This window comes from Rhinopithecus roxellana, chromosome 14 (assembly GCF_007565055.1).
Source record: "Rhinopithecus roxellana isolate Shanxi Qingling chromosome 14, ASM756505v1, whole genome shotgun sequence".
NCBI classification, from domain to species: domain Eukaryota; kingdom Metazoa; phylum Chordata; class Mammalia; order Primates; family Cercopithecidae; genus Rhinopithecus; species Rhinopithecus roxellana.
Genome location: NC_044562.1, coordinates 130,437,656 through 130,450,129, shown reverse-complemented (window position 1 = coordinate 130,450,129; position 12,474 = coordinate 130,437,656). Strand labels below are relative to the sequence as shown.

At 35.2% G+C, this 12,474-nt stretch overlaps 1 protein-coding gene across 1 annotated transcript in view; it reads right to left on the bottom strand.

Moving 5' to 3' along the window:
- The window catches only part of LOC104673357 (thrombospondin type-1 domain-containing protein 7B-like), a 327,106-nt gene that overhangs the window by 67,304 nt on the left and 247,328 nt on the right, over positions 1-12,474 (bottom strand). The gene's annotated exons all lie outside the window — the stretch shown is intronic.

Sequence of the window (12,474 nt, the reverse complement as noted above, 5' to 3'; positions counted from 1 at the left end):
TAAATTATATAAGATATACACATATAAGTAGGCACATATATAACAATATAGGCAATAGATTATCTGGAGGGTTAAATATATCACTTAGAAAGTGAAATCATTCTGTGATTTATTAAAAACTGGTTTTTTTTCCACCTGACAACTCTTTTGTTTTTCCTTTGTTACCTTGAAGGCTACATTTCTTTTTTTTTTTTGAGACGGAGTCTCGCTCTGTCGCCCAGGCTGGAGTACAGTGGCCGGATCTCAGCTCACTGCAAGCTCCGCCTCCCAGGTTCCCGCCATTCTCCTGCCTCAGCCTCCTGAGTAGCTGGGACTACAGACGCCCACCACCTCACCCGGTTTTTTTTTTTTTTTTTTTTTGTATTTTTTAGTAGAGATGGAGTTTCACCGTGTTAGCCAGGATGGTCTCGATCTCCTGACCTCATGATCCGCCCGTCTCGGCCTCCCAAAGTGCTGGGATTACAGGCTTGAGCCACCGCGCCCGGCCGAAGGCTACATTTCTATCTCCCATATATAATTAAGCACACGGAGACTATTTCTATCATTTAAACTCATACTGTACTCTCAAATAGTCTGCAACAATGTAAGAGATCTATATATTTTGAATGTTTAAATGCTTTAAGAAAAAAAAAGGAAGACACTGCCCTGTGACCTCAGATAGTCTAGTCTAATAAAAATAATCTCACAGAAAATTTTCATGAGAAAATCATTTTTTAAACATTAGAACACAGAGATATAGAAAGGGAATTATAAAATCAATATTGCCAGTACACTAGAACCTTCTTATTTGGGGATGCCTTTGGTCCACAGAGCATGGACAACTGCATGCTGTTGCCCTTCTGGCAAAATTAACGTGAAAATGTGAACTCCAAAGATATCCTGCAAATATCATGATACCCGTGGCTCCACGTGTCCTCCTCAGCTCCTATAACACTCTTGACCCAGTTCCTATAATAGGCTCAGCTCCTATAATACTCTTGACCCAGGTCAACTGGCCTGCCAGATTTCATCTAGCTGGTCTACCCATAGTGGGGCTTCAAGCTCCTCCTACTCAAACAATCTTCTTTCCACTGTCCTCCAAATCCTATTCACCGTTTTCAGAACACTAATCAAGCCTTACTCTTCTCACAGTCTTTAATCTCTTTTATCTAACAATGCCAGGTTCTTCTCTTCCTTTTTGAGCAAACTTCCACCCATGCTTAGGATATTCTGTATACAACTGCTTCTAAACACATACATACGTGTATCCTCGTGTGCTCCCTTTCTTTACATCGCCATTCTGTTTCTTCATTGCCCTGCCTCTTACTTTCTTTACAAATTCTTTTAGGGCATGTTGAATCATGGCTTCTACTTCTCATGTCACTCCTTGAAAGTCTTGCTATCAATTATATGTCGCAGTTTTTCAACAAATACTATTAAACATGTTGACAACGTGCAATCCCAGACCCCCAAATCTAATAAGGCCCATAGATTCTTAAGTCATGGGAGATATAAAAGTCTCTGGATTAAGATAATCAAATCACCATTTCTATAGGTGGGACATTTTATTTGTTTTTTATTCCTATTCCCCTTTCAGATATAGTAATAAAGAACAAAACCTATAAACTGAGTCTTGGCTATGAATAAAAATTATTATGTTGGATTGCACTAAAATATGCAAAAAGCATGCCACGATTTTTTCTTTTAATTGTAAAAGTTTGGACCATTGATACACATTCACCATCCATGTGATTTTGTATTTGGATCTGTCAGTACTTACAAAGTAATTTTATACTTAATTGAATCAAATTGTCTCTAGATAATCAAGAAAAGCCCATGAAACCAAGCAATTATTCTTAATTATCTGCACATGAATTCCATGCTAAATGCTTACCAATAATTTATTACTATTTTACCAATTAATTTGAATGCTGCTTCTCATGTGGCAGAATAATAACAAATGATTTGTCGATAAAATAAAATGAAAGTATCTTGGTAGATGCTCCTGATTAGTGCTCTCCTGAATTTTTATCTTATAAAGTAATCAATTAATGTCTGAAACAAGTGATCACAGGTAAAGGCTTAGGTACCTGCTTAGTCTAAGCTATCAAGTAAAAGAGAAAATAAAGCATACACACATCAATCAAATTACTATGTAACCTTGAACAATTCGCTTCTATACTCTAAACCTTAGTTCCTCATCTAAACCTAGATGAGACAGAAGAATGGGGATGGGATGAAACTTGATGAGATTTAAAAATTTTCTTCCTCGGATCTCACAGTCCATATGTGTCTAAGTCTGATGGGTGTAGTTCTAAAATATCTTCTTGAAGCTCATCCACATTTCATACCATATAGTTTTGGATAATTACATATTAATATAAAGAAAACCAACACTGCATCTTACTCCCCTGCTAAGTTTCTTCCCATAGAAACAGGCAAAGAGGATTGTATGGGTTCACGAACATGATTCAGCCTCGTCTCAGGCAGTAATTTCACACTTCATCTTATAAAAATTCTCCTAGTGTTGCTAACAAGTGATAGATTACTGTTTCTCCTTATTTCTTTCTAATAGCTATTTATAGAAACTTTAATGTTAGTGTTTTTATCCTTATTTCTTTCTCTCTATTAGCTGTTTATAGAAAGTTCATAAAATAATGAATTATCCACAAGAGAGATGGAGGAGAGTGAGGATAAGTAAAAAAGAGAAGAGAAAGGATGTTTATATCTATCTGGATGATTTCTTTATTAGATCAAGACTCTTCAAATACAATTCTGGATCTTCTCTTCTCTAGAGTAATTATATAAAGACATATTGTCAATTTCCTGCATATAGAAGTGGGAAAATGATGTGTGAATAACTAATCAAAAGTCAACTTTGGACCAGTTTTATTTTTAAAAAATCAAGGTTATATAGCTAATGTTTATTTGCTAGGGAAGATGATCCAGTTAGAACCAGTTAGTGTCTAGTACAGAAACCCCTTCATGAGACTAGTTTTTCTAACTTACCACTTTTGTAAAGCAGCATTTACCTTAAAGTTCAGTCTTCCCTTATGACATTATGCCTTCACACATTTTGTTATCTCTAGAAGCAAAGCCTTTTGACTGACTTAAATACTTGTATTCATATCCCTCCAGATGAAATCAGATGTCCTTTCTGTGAGCCTCAATTGACTTGCTTGGACCCATAACAAATGGAATTGCCTTACCTAGTAAACATTTCTCTTACATGTATTTATGTTTGTGCATTCCTTCCTATGGGCAATTTGAGAGCCAAAGTCTTAATTTTCTTAGACATTCTGTGCCATGTACTGTGTCTGGTATAGAGCATACAAATAATAAATGTTTGTTATGTGTAATAATTTGGTTCTTCAAGGGTAATTTGGTTCTTCAACTGTATTTTTGTAAGCTGCCATTAGTGGAGAAATGGCCAACCCTGGATTATGATCATATTATCTGAATGTAAGAGTTTCCCATAGCTATGTATATCTGATGAAGAGAATACAATGTTTTCTCTTTTCTCATAACATTTCCTATAAAATCTAGCTGGTGTTTTCTAGAAAAATAGAATCCATCAGGAAATTAATAAAAAATATACATAACTGAGTTTTAATTTACTCATATAAAAGATGACAGACAGATAATTTAGATAAGACATTTTAAATACATCTAAACAAGGAGGTATAACTTGATATTTTTCTCATTATCACTGAACTAGTAATAATCAGAGTTTAATAAAACCTGTGATAAATCCAATTATTTGTGAATTTAAATCACTCTGCAAATTTATTGTCTGGGGATAAGCGTGACTCCAAGGCCTGGCCTTGTAAGCTTCCATCAGATACAGAAACCCAATGCCTTAATTCTGTTACAGGGTCTAACTGATAATTCTGAGATGGTCTCTCCCTTGGATAGCCTATTAGTCCTACTGTCAGTAGCTTTGCTGTTTCTCTCTCTGTCTTTTCCTGAGGCCAAAATGGATCTATACTTCAAGAACTTCAGTTTTCTTATTTGGAAAAATAGTGTAAAACGTTCACAAAAAATACCTTTGCAGAGCTTTCAGAAGAATTTTTTAATGAAATTAAACCCTGGTTCTCCAAAGCTGACAAGGAATGAGAAAATACATAGAAAAGTCTGGATCTGAAGAATTGTTACTCATGCTTCACAGGTTTAACACAGTTCTCAAGAGATTCTTAGACGATGGTCACAGAAGTAGAGACAAGATCTTTTCACATCACAGTGCAACAAGGAGAGCCAAACCAAGAACACACAGACCATATGCTCAGTATAAAGTGACAAGCCATCACCACAAATCCCAAACCACAAGCAGGTGGGACCAACAGTGGAAGCCCTGGACCTGTGTGATATCAGCATCTGAGAGAAGAGAGCAGAAGGCAAAAATGGGGCAATCTGATGAGCAGGCAACCAAAATGGGGAACTAAAGCTGAGACCTGGAGAAATTTTCACACTTCAAGAGCAGCTGAATATAAGGGGTTTATGGAGAGGTCTTGGAAGCTGACACAGTCTGGATCCCCTGAACTGCCAACATTAACAAGCCAGCGCTCCCTTCCAGAACAATCTCCTCCTCTCCCCCACCCCTCTACTAAACAAAAACAGGTGGGAAGAATTTCCCAACTGAGTGAAACAAGGAAAATAGCAGTGAGGAAAAAGAAAGGACCAGGAAGCAAGGTGAGGAAGGAAATGGGAAACATTAAATCTCACAAAGTAACCTGTTTTCTTTTTGACCGTGTGTGTGTGTGTGTGTGTGTGTGTGTGTGTGTGTGTGTGTGTGAGAGAGAGAGAGAGAGAGAGAGAAAGAGAGTTGGAGCCTTGGAGCCACGAAATCAAATGAGAAGAAAACAATCCTCAACCATACTCCCTTTTAAAAGTTCACAGAAACGAATTTCACAGAAAAGTAAACAAAGAAAGAGATAACATTTAAATTCCATGAAAGAATATTCTAAGGAAAAAGAATAAAGGGCAGATTAACATCCCCACAGATTAGGCAGTGCAGCAGAAAGAAACGCACACAAAACATATAAAAACTACTGTATTCAAAGGGGTTAAAAGTCACTTAAGAAATGACCCAAGATATAAAAGAACAGAAAAGGATTAGAAAAAATTCAAAAATTAGGTGACAGACCCCAATAAATAATTAGAACTTTAAAAATCATTTTTAGAAATAAAAATGAAATAAGAAGAAATACAAGAATAAAAATACAACAAATAATGCTTAAAGAGAAATTAAAGATGTAAAGAAAACGATTACAAAACACATTCAAAAAGAGATATAAAATAATTTGAAAAAACCTGACAAATAGAGAAGTAAGGAAAAGCAGATACCACATGCATGTAATAAAATTTCATGAAAATGAAAACCAAGGCAAGAGCACAGAACTTAATAAAAGGAAGATTCAGAAAACTTTCCAATAAAAATAAAGAAAACAATTTCTAACTACTTATTGGAAAGGCACATCAGAATCACCAATACTGAGACATATCCTAGTATAATTATTAAGCTTTATAGAAGAGAAAAAAAATTCTTTGAGTATTGGTTTATAAAGAAAATAAAATATTGTCAGACTTTTTTACAGGAAAATTTTATTCAAGAAGAAAATGTAGAAATATAATAAATAAGCACAAAGAAAAAAAAAAAAACACATGATCCAAGGATTGTATGTCCAGCATAGCTCACTTTCAAGTATAATGACCAAAGATAAATGGACACAAGACCTGAATAGACATTTCTCAAAAGAAGACATACAAATGGCCAACAGGTAAATGAAAAAATGTTCAATGTCACTAATCATCAGGGAAATGCACATCAAAACCAAAATAAGATATCACCTCATTTCAATTAAAGTGGCTATTATCAAAAAGACAAAAAAAAAAAATGTTAGGCATGGATGGAGAAACAGAGGGACTTACACTCTTGGTGGGAATGTAAATTAGTCCAGCCACTATGGAAAACAGCAGGAAGTTTCCTCAAAAAATAAAAAATAAAATTCCATATAATCCAGCATTCCCACTACTGTGTAGTAGTGGGAAATGAAATAAAAGGAAATGAAATCAGTTATGTTGAAGAGACATCTGCAGTTCCATGTTTATAGAAGCATTATTCATAACGGGTAATATATGGAGTTAACCTAAGTGTCCATCAGTGGACGAAGGGATAAAGAAAATGTGACATACACAATGGAATACTATTTAGCCACAATAAAATGACATCCTGTTTTTTTTTTGCAGCAACGTGAATGAACCTGGAGGACATTAGGTTAAGTGAAATAAACCAGGTACAGATAGACAAATATGGCATGATTTTACTCATCTGTGGATTCTAAAAAGTTTGATGTCATAGAAGTAGAGAGTAGAATTGTGGCTGCCAGAAGCTGGGGAAGGTAGAGGAGAGAGTGAAATCAGGAGAGATTGGTTAACGAATAGAAAGCTACACTTAGATAAGAGGAATAAGTTCTGGTGTTCTAGTACACAGTAGGGTGATTATGCTTAACAATATTACATTGCATTTTTAAAAACAGCCAAAAGAGAGGGTTCTGAATGTTCTCATCATAAAGAAATAATTAATGCATGAAGTGATGTATATGCTAAATACCCTGATTTAATCATTACACAATGTATACATCTATCAAAACATCACATGTACCCCATAAATATATACAATTATGTGTCAATTAAAAATGATTTTTAAAAAATATAGATATACTGTTAATAACATACAAGAACTCAAACTCATGTTTCCATGAGCCCTATCTTAGGAATTTCCTGGAGACCGAGTTTTAGACATACATTCCAATGACTGGAAATACTTCAATACAGAGATTTGCAATGAGCCATTTCACAGGTGGAACTTAGATAAAAGCTACATGCTCTGAAGATCTATATAAAACACAAATGTAAAAAAAAGGAGAATTTATATGAAAAATATTAACGTTTTCAAATACTCGTGTTGGTGGTAGTATAGTATTATTCTGAGAATGTTTTCTTTTACGTGGAATAAAGCAAATGTGTAATTATTATATATTCTATTTCGATTATAATCTTCAGTGTCCTTGATAAACTTGATTCTTAGTATGAAAGAATGAGATACAGATGTAAGACAGAACTAACTCCTATTGTTCTGAATTTCAATTGGAAACATTAGTATATACCCACTTTTATGTTTTGTCTTCAAAATAAAGGAAATAATAATATATATTATAAACTTCTGCCTACTGAAGTATCTAGGAATAGTGGAATCCAGTAACAGTAAGCACTCCTAAAGCTCTTTCTGTGGCACTGAAGAGGCATTACCACTAAAACAAATCAAGTTTTAATAGAGCAATAGCTGATTCCAAGTCTGACAAAGGAAATGTCCAAGATGAGCCTGAAACATCCTGACATATATAGCACAGAAGCTAATGAGGACCACCAGAGTCTTTATTGAAATGTTTATAGGACACATTTTAAAAGACTATCACTAGGAGAATCTGAATATTATTGTAAATGATAACTGAAAAGGATTAAAACACATCAAATTTGTTTAAATCTGTGATTTCATAACAACACAAAAAAGTCACATACGGTGAAAGCTGCTAAAAATTCCCCATTTTGAAAACCAGCAAATAAAAAGTTGATATTAATTTTGCTTGCCTTCTCAATACAAAATGGATTATTGAATAATTAAATGGCTGTGGAAGCAAAAATTCTTTCAATAGAAACAGTTCCACAAACAAATAAGGAAGAATGATAGAATTTGAACACTGCCATTTTGCATTCCCTAAATAGCAAAGGCTGTAGTCGTTGACCATCAATGATAGCCACGCTCACAAAAAGTGATAAACACACATTAACGTGCTTTCTGGCAAACAGCACACTTTCTGTGAAGGAGTCTTGTCAAAGACTAATGAAGCCTTGATATCCAACTTCCAATTTACAGGAAATTCAAGGATAAAGGAACATGTTAAACCTCACCATGCAGATGCAATTCACGAAAGAGAGACTGAAAATGTTTATAGGACAGGTGGCCTGTTTCCTCACCAATAAATTACTAGGAAGGGGGAAAACAAGCAAGGGGAAGAGAAGCTAGGTTAAAAGAGGTTTAAAGACATATCTAAAGACAGAACTAACAATCTGAATTTGAACCACTCTGGTTTTAGACCTGTAAGGAAAAGACTATCATAGACATCAGGGCAGAATTTACTTTTAAGGGAAGCAAGTTAGTTACTATTAGGAGGAAGTTGTGAAGTTCTTCCTTCCAAGTAGCTGGAAAGGTTCTGCCTCCTGGGTGACTGTTACAAGGGTATTCAGCTAATAATTATTTAATTGTATATTTGTGAAACATATAGTTTATTTGTTCTGCATCTGTGTCCTAATCAATTTTGAGGAAGTTAAAAGAATCTTTCTCTCATCGTTCTTGGAAAATGCAAGATTACTTTCAGTATGAGATTTGAGAGTTTCCTGACAACCATCTTTTCCAAAGTGTATTGTTTTCTATAGTGTGTTATGAGGTGTCAAGAGAGAAAATCAGGATTCCTAGTCAAATATAATGAGAAAACATTGACCTAAATAGTGCTAAACAAGGATTTTTTGCAATAGAACTTAATGATGTTTGGCAGAGTCTGTGATTTGTTATTAAAATCTATTTTCTGTTTTCATTGTTGGCACAAGACTGGATCACACATCCCAGTCTTCTTTGCAGTTAAGTGACCATGTTACTGAGTTCTGACAAATGAGAGATAAATGGGAGGTCTTATGTGACACTTCCACTCCTGACGCTAAATCCCACTTGTCATCCTACAAGCTCTTTGCTCCCTCCACAGAGCTGGAATAGTGGTAACCAGAATTACTTTGAAAGTCAAGCTTGAAGGCAGCACACCCACTATGGACTTGGGCCTCAGAGTGATGCATGTAACAGATTCAGATTGCCCTTTCCACAACTGGAAAACTCACTTTGGACTGTTTTATGGGTGATCAGCAAAACTTACATTGCATTTGAACCATTATAATTTGGGGCTATGTTTTGACAAATTATCTATAACTAGTACACTGTACACGGTGACTCTTGAAGAGTTTCAAACTTCTATGTTTCAATTTAGCATTTCATGTAACACAATTTGAATTACAGATTTAAGACACATGAATGTGAAATCATTGTAAATTACAAAGTTATTAATTTATTATCTATACGCGTCACTTGGTCTCCTTGAAAATTTTTCTATTAAGATTTACACTCATTTTAAACAAATAGTTTTTGAAAATACATTAAATGCAAGACACGACACCAATGAATAAAACATTATCTAAGGAAGAATTTTCTTTTTATAGTCTGGATTTTCAAGAGATCATACCTTGTCTCCCCAAAAGACTTACAATTACGCTTTAAAAGAACATACTAGGGATTTTAAAGGAAATGGAGCTATTTCACCCTCCATACAAAATAAAAGAACTTACTAATGTTGCCTCTGAGAAAGTTAATTTATCAATTTTTTATACGTGTTGAAAGGTAAGGTGGCAGGTGGGTGAGGTTAGTCTTAGTCATCCACATAAGTGTTTTTTTGTTTGTTTGTTTTTCAAACTTCAAGCCATTACATATTATTGGGTTGTGAAAACAATATTAGTAACTAATATTTCTGTAGTGTTTACTATATGTCAGTCACCATTCTAAGTTCTTTAACTCATTTCATCCTTATAACTGCCTTATAATGTAGATATATTATTATTCCCATTTTACTGATGGGAAAGAGAGGTTAAGCAATTTCATCAAGATTACACAGTTAGAGGCAGACCCAAGATTCCAACCCTATCAATCTTGTGAGTCCATGTTTTTAATTATGCCATCTTGGTTCTCAATTTAGTGGGTAAAAGCCAGCAATATTAAAACTGATAGGGCACAGCATAGTAAACATCTGTCATACACTCAGGGTAAAAATTATTTCAAAAAATTATATATATATATATATATATTCATAGTATCTATAGGTAAACAATGATTTGTGTGTTTTTTGTGATATAAAACACATTTTTATAGTAGACCATGGTCAAAAATGATTAAAGGCCACTAAGGTAATGATAAATTCTTATCAAAAGAATTTTTCCATTACATAGACTGTCATGATCATTATTGCAAAACTGTGTTTTCATTATAAAGGTTTGCTTGTCCATTTTTTGTGTTTTTTGCTATAAGCTATAACTTTTAAAAAGAAGTGGATGTTCACTCTATTTTTCTCTCTAGAATATTTCTCCATAAGAAGAAACAATTTTCTTTAAATGCCAGAATTAATTTCAGAACAATACAATTATCAAATTAAGTTTGTACCTAGAAAACTCACATTTGCTTTCAATTATATGACATCTGAAGCAAAAAATGTGATTCTTAAATGTAAATTTGTCAGACAAATTAATTTCTTAGGCATATCTCTTCCCATAGAAATGGGTATGTAGTTAGGTTGGTGTCTGCAGTCTATCTAGATAAATTAGACTTAACTAGAGAAGAAGCAAAAGCTAGTGTCTGAGTCAACTCTTCATGTGTTTAGAATATTCCATTTCACAGGGTTCTTTGTGACCGAATGTGATGGAGGATCAAAACTCAAAAACTGTTGTTCACTATGGGCTAACACATATCAATATTGACCATGAGGTAGAAGAAAGTAGAACTGAAGGGGGTACTCCAGCAGTCCAGGTGCAGAAAGCATTCCAGTAACTATACTTCAACTCTCCCCTGCTAATGCCCTGGGGCTTTTTTACCTTAGCCATGCCTTCCATGGATACTCTCAATACTAGAAAAGTCATTCTTCAAGTGTGGTCCCAGGACCAGCAGCATCAACATCACCTGGCAATTTGTTAGAAATACAAAGTATTGGGTCCCATCCCATTCTAGATCCACTAAATCAAAAACCCTGGGGTAAAAAAAGACAAAAGAAAAATCTACTTCAGGGTTTGGATGCAGCAATCTTGTTTTAATGAGTCCTCTAAGTGGTTCTAATGCATGTCCTAGTTTGAAAACCAATGCCGTCAAACCATTGTCTCTGAACTTTATGTGCACAATAACTAACTGATATCCCCATCCCCAGCACCCTCCTCTAATCTTCCCCATCTCTGTTAACGGCAACTCCAACAATCTAGAGGCTCAGGTCAAACAGTTTGGAGTCAATTTTGATTCCCTTACTTTTCTTACACCTTACAACCCAAACCTGAGCAAATTCTTTCAGCTCTATCTTCAAAGTAGAATGCACAACCCATCTACTTCTAACCATTTGTGCCACTCCTACCCTGGTAAAAGTCACTATCACTCTTCACTTAGATTATAACAATAACCTCATAACTGACTCCACTCTTCCCATTCTACAGATTATGTTGACCTCTGGGGCCAGAACTATCTTCTTAAAATAGTGAAAGTCAGATTATTTAATTCCTCTCTTCCATACCCTTAAATGGCTTCCCGACTTAGTGAAAACCAAGTCCATGTCTATGCCTACAAAGTTATACACAATCAGGAAGTGTATAGTCCAGAGGAAGAAAGAGCATTACATCTGAATGCTCATGGCCTGCTTACACAATCTGCCCATTCACCTCCTTACACTACCTGCTTACACCTCATTCACCACTCTGGCCTCTGTGTTGTTCCTGGAGAGCTCCAAGCATTTCCTTGTCCTGGGGCCTTGATCTTGCTGTTCCAACCGCCTGCAACGTTCCTCCTCCAGTACCTGCAGGACTTGCTGCTTTATTTGCTTCTGGTCATCACTGCTCAAAGGCTTCTCTATTAGAGAGGACTTCTCTGATCATGCTACGTAAAAATATCAGCAACTACTCCATGTCACTCCTTGTCTTTCTATATGTTTTTTCTTCTCCATATCATTTATCACTACCTCATATGCTTTATATTAATTTGGTGCTTTTGGGGTGTTTTGTTTCTTTTAAATTTTATCGTTCCCCTAATAGGCTCATGCCCTTTAGAGATACTAGACAAATAGATTTCCACAGACTGTGTGTGTTAGTGAGTGACAACACAAGCTTTGCAAGGGCAGTCTGGCCTTTCAATTGTCTCAAGTAGAGAGAATATTTATCACTTAGCCTCCCCAGGGGGTTGGGATATCTAATGAGTTTAATGAGATTAATGAATGTAAGTATCCTGATTTCCTGGGAGTTTTGGAGTTTGCAAGTGCAGTGTACTCTTATCATTAATGCATTTTACACAGGTAAAAAGATAGCATACAACACAGGAATGTTTACTATAACATCATTGCAAACCTGATCAGAAATTGAAACACTATAAACTAATCTGGTCAGTTACAAGGGCCGGAGGTTTGGATTTCTGGGGTTCTGCAGTGAAGACAGTCTCTTTCTATACTTTAATTTTAAGGAATTTAACAAGGCATACATATCTGTGCATAAAGGAATAGCTCCTTACAGCTTCCACTGTTCTTTTAAGAAATACATGGATAATAGAGAGGGAAACCAAAAGTATATTCTGGGTGCTATGTTATTCCCAAAGTAATAGCA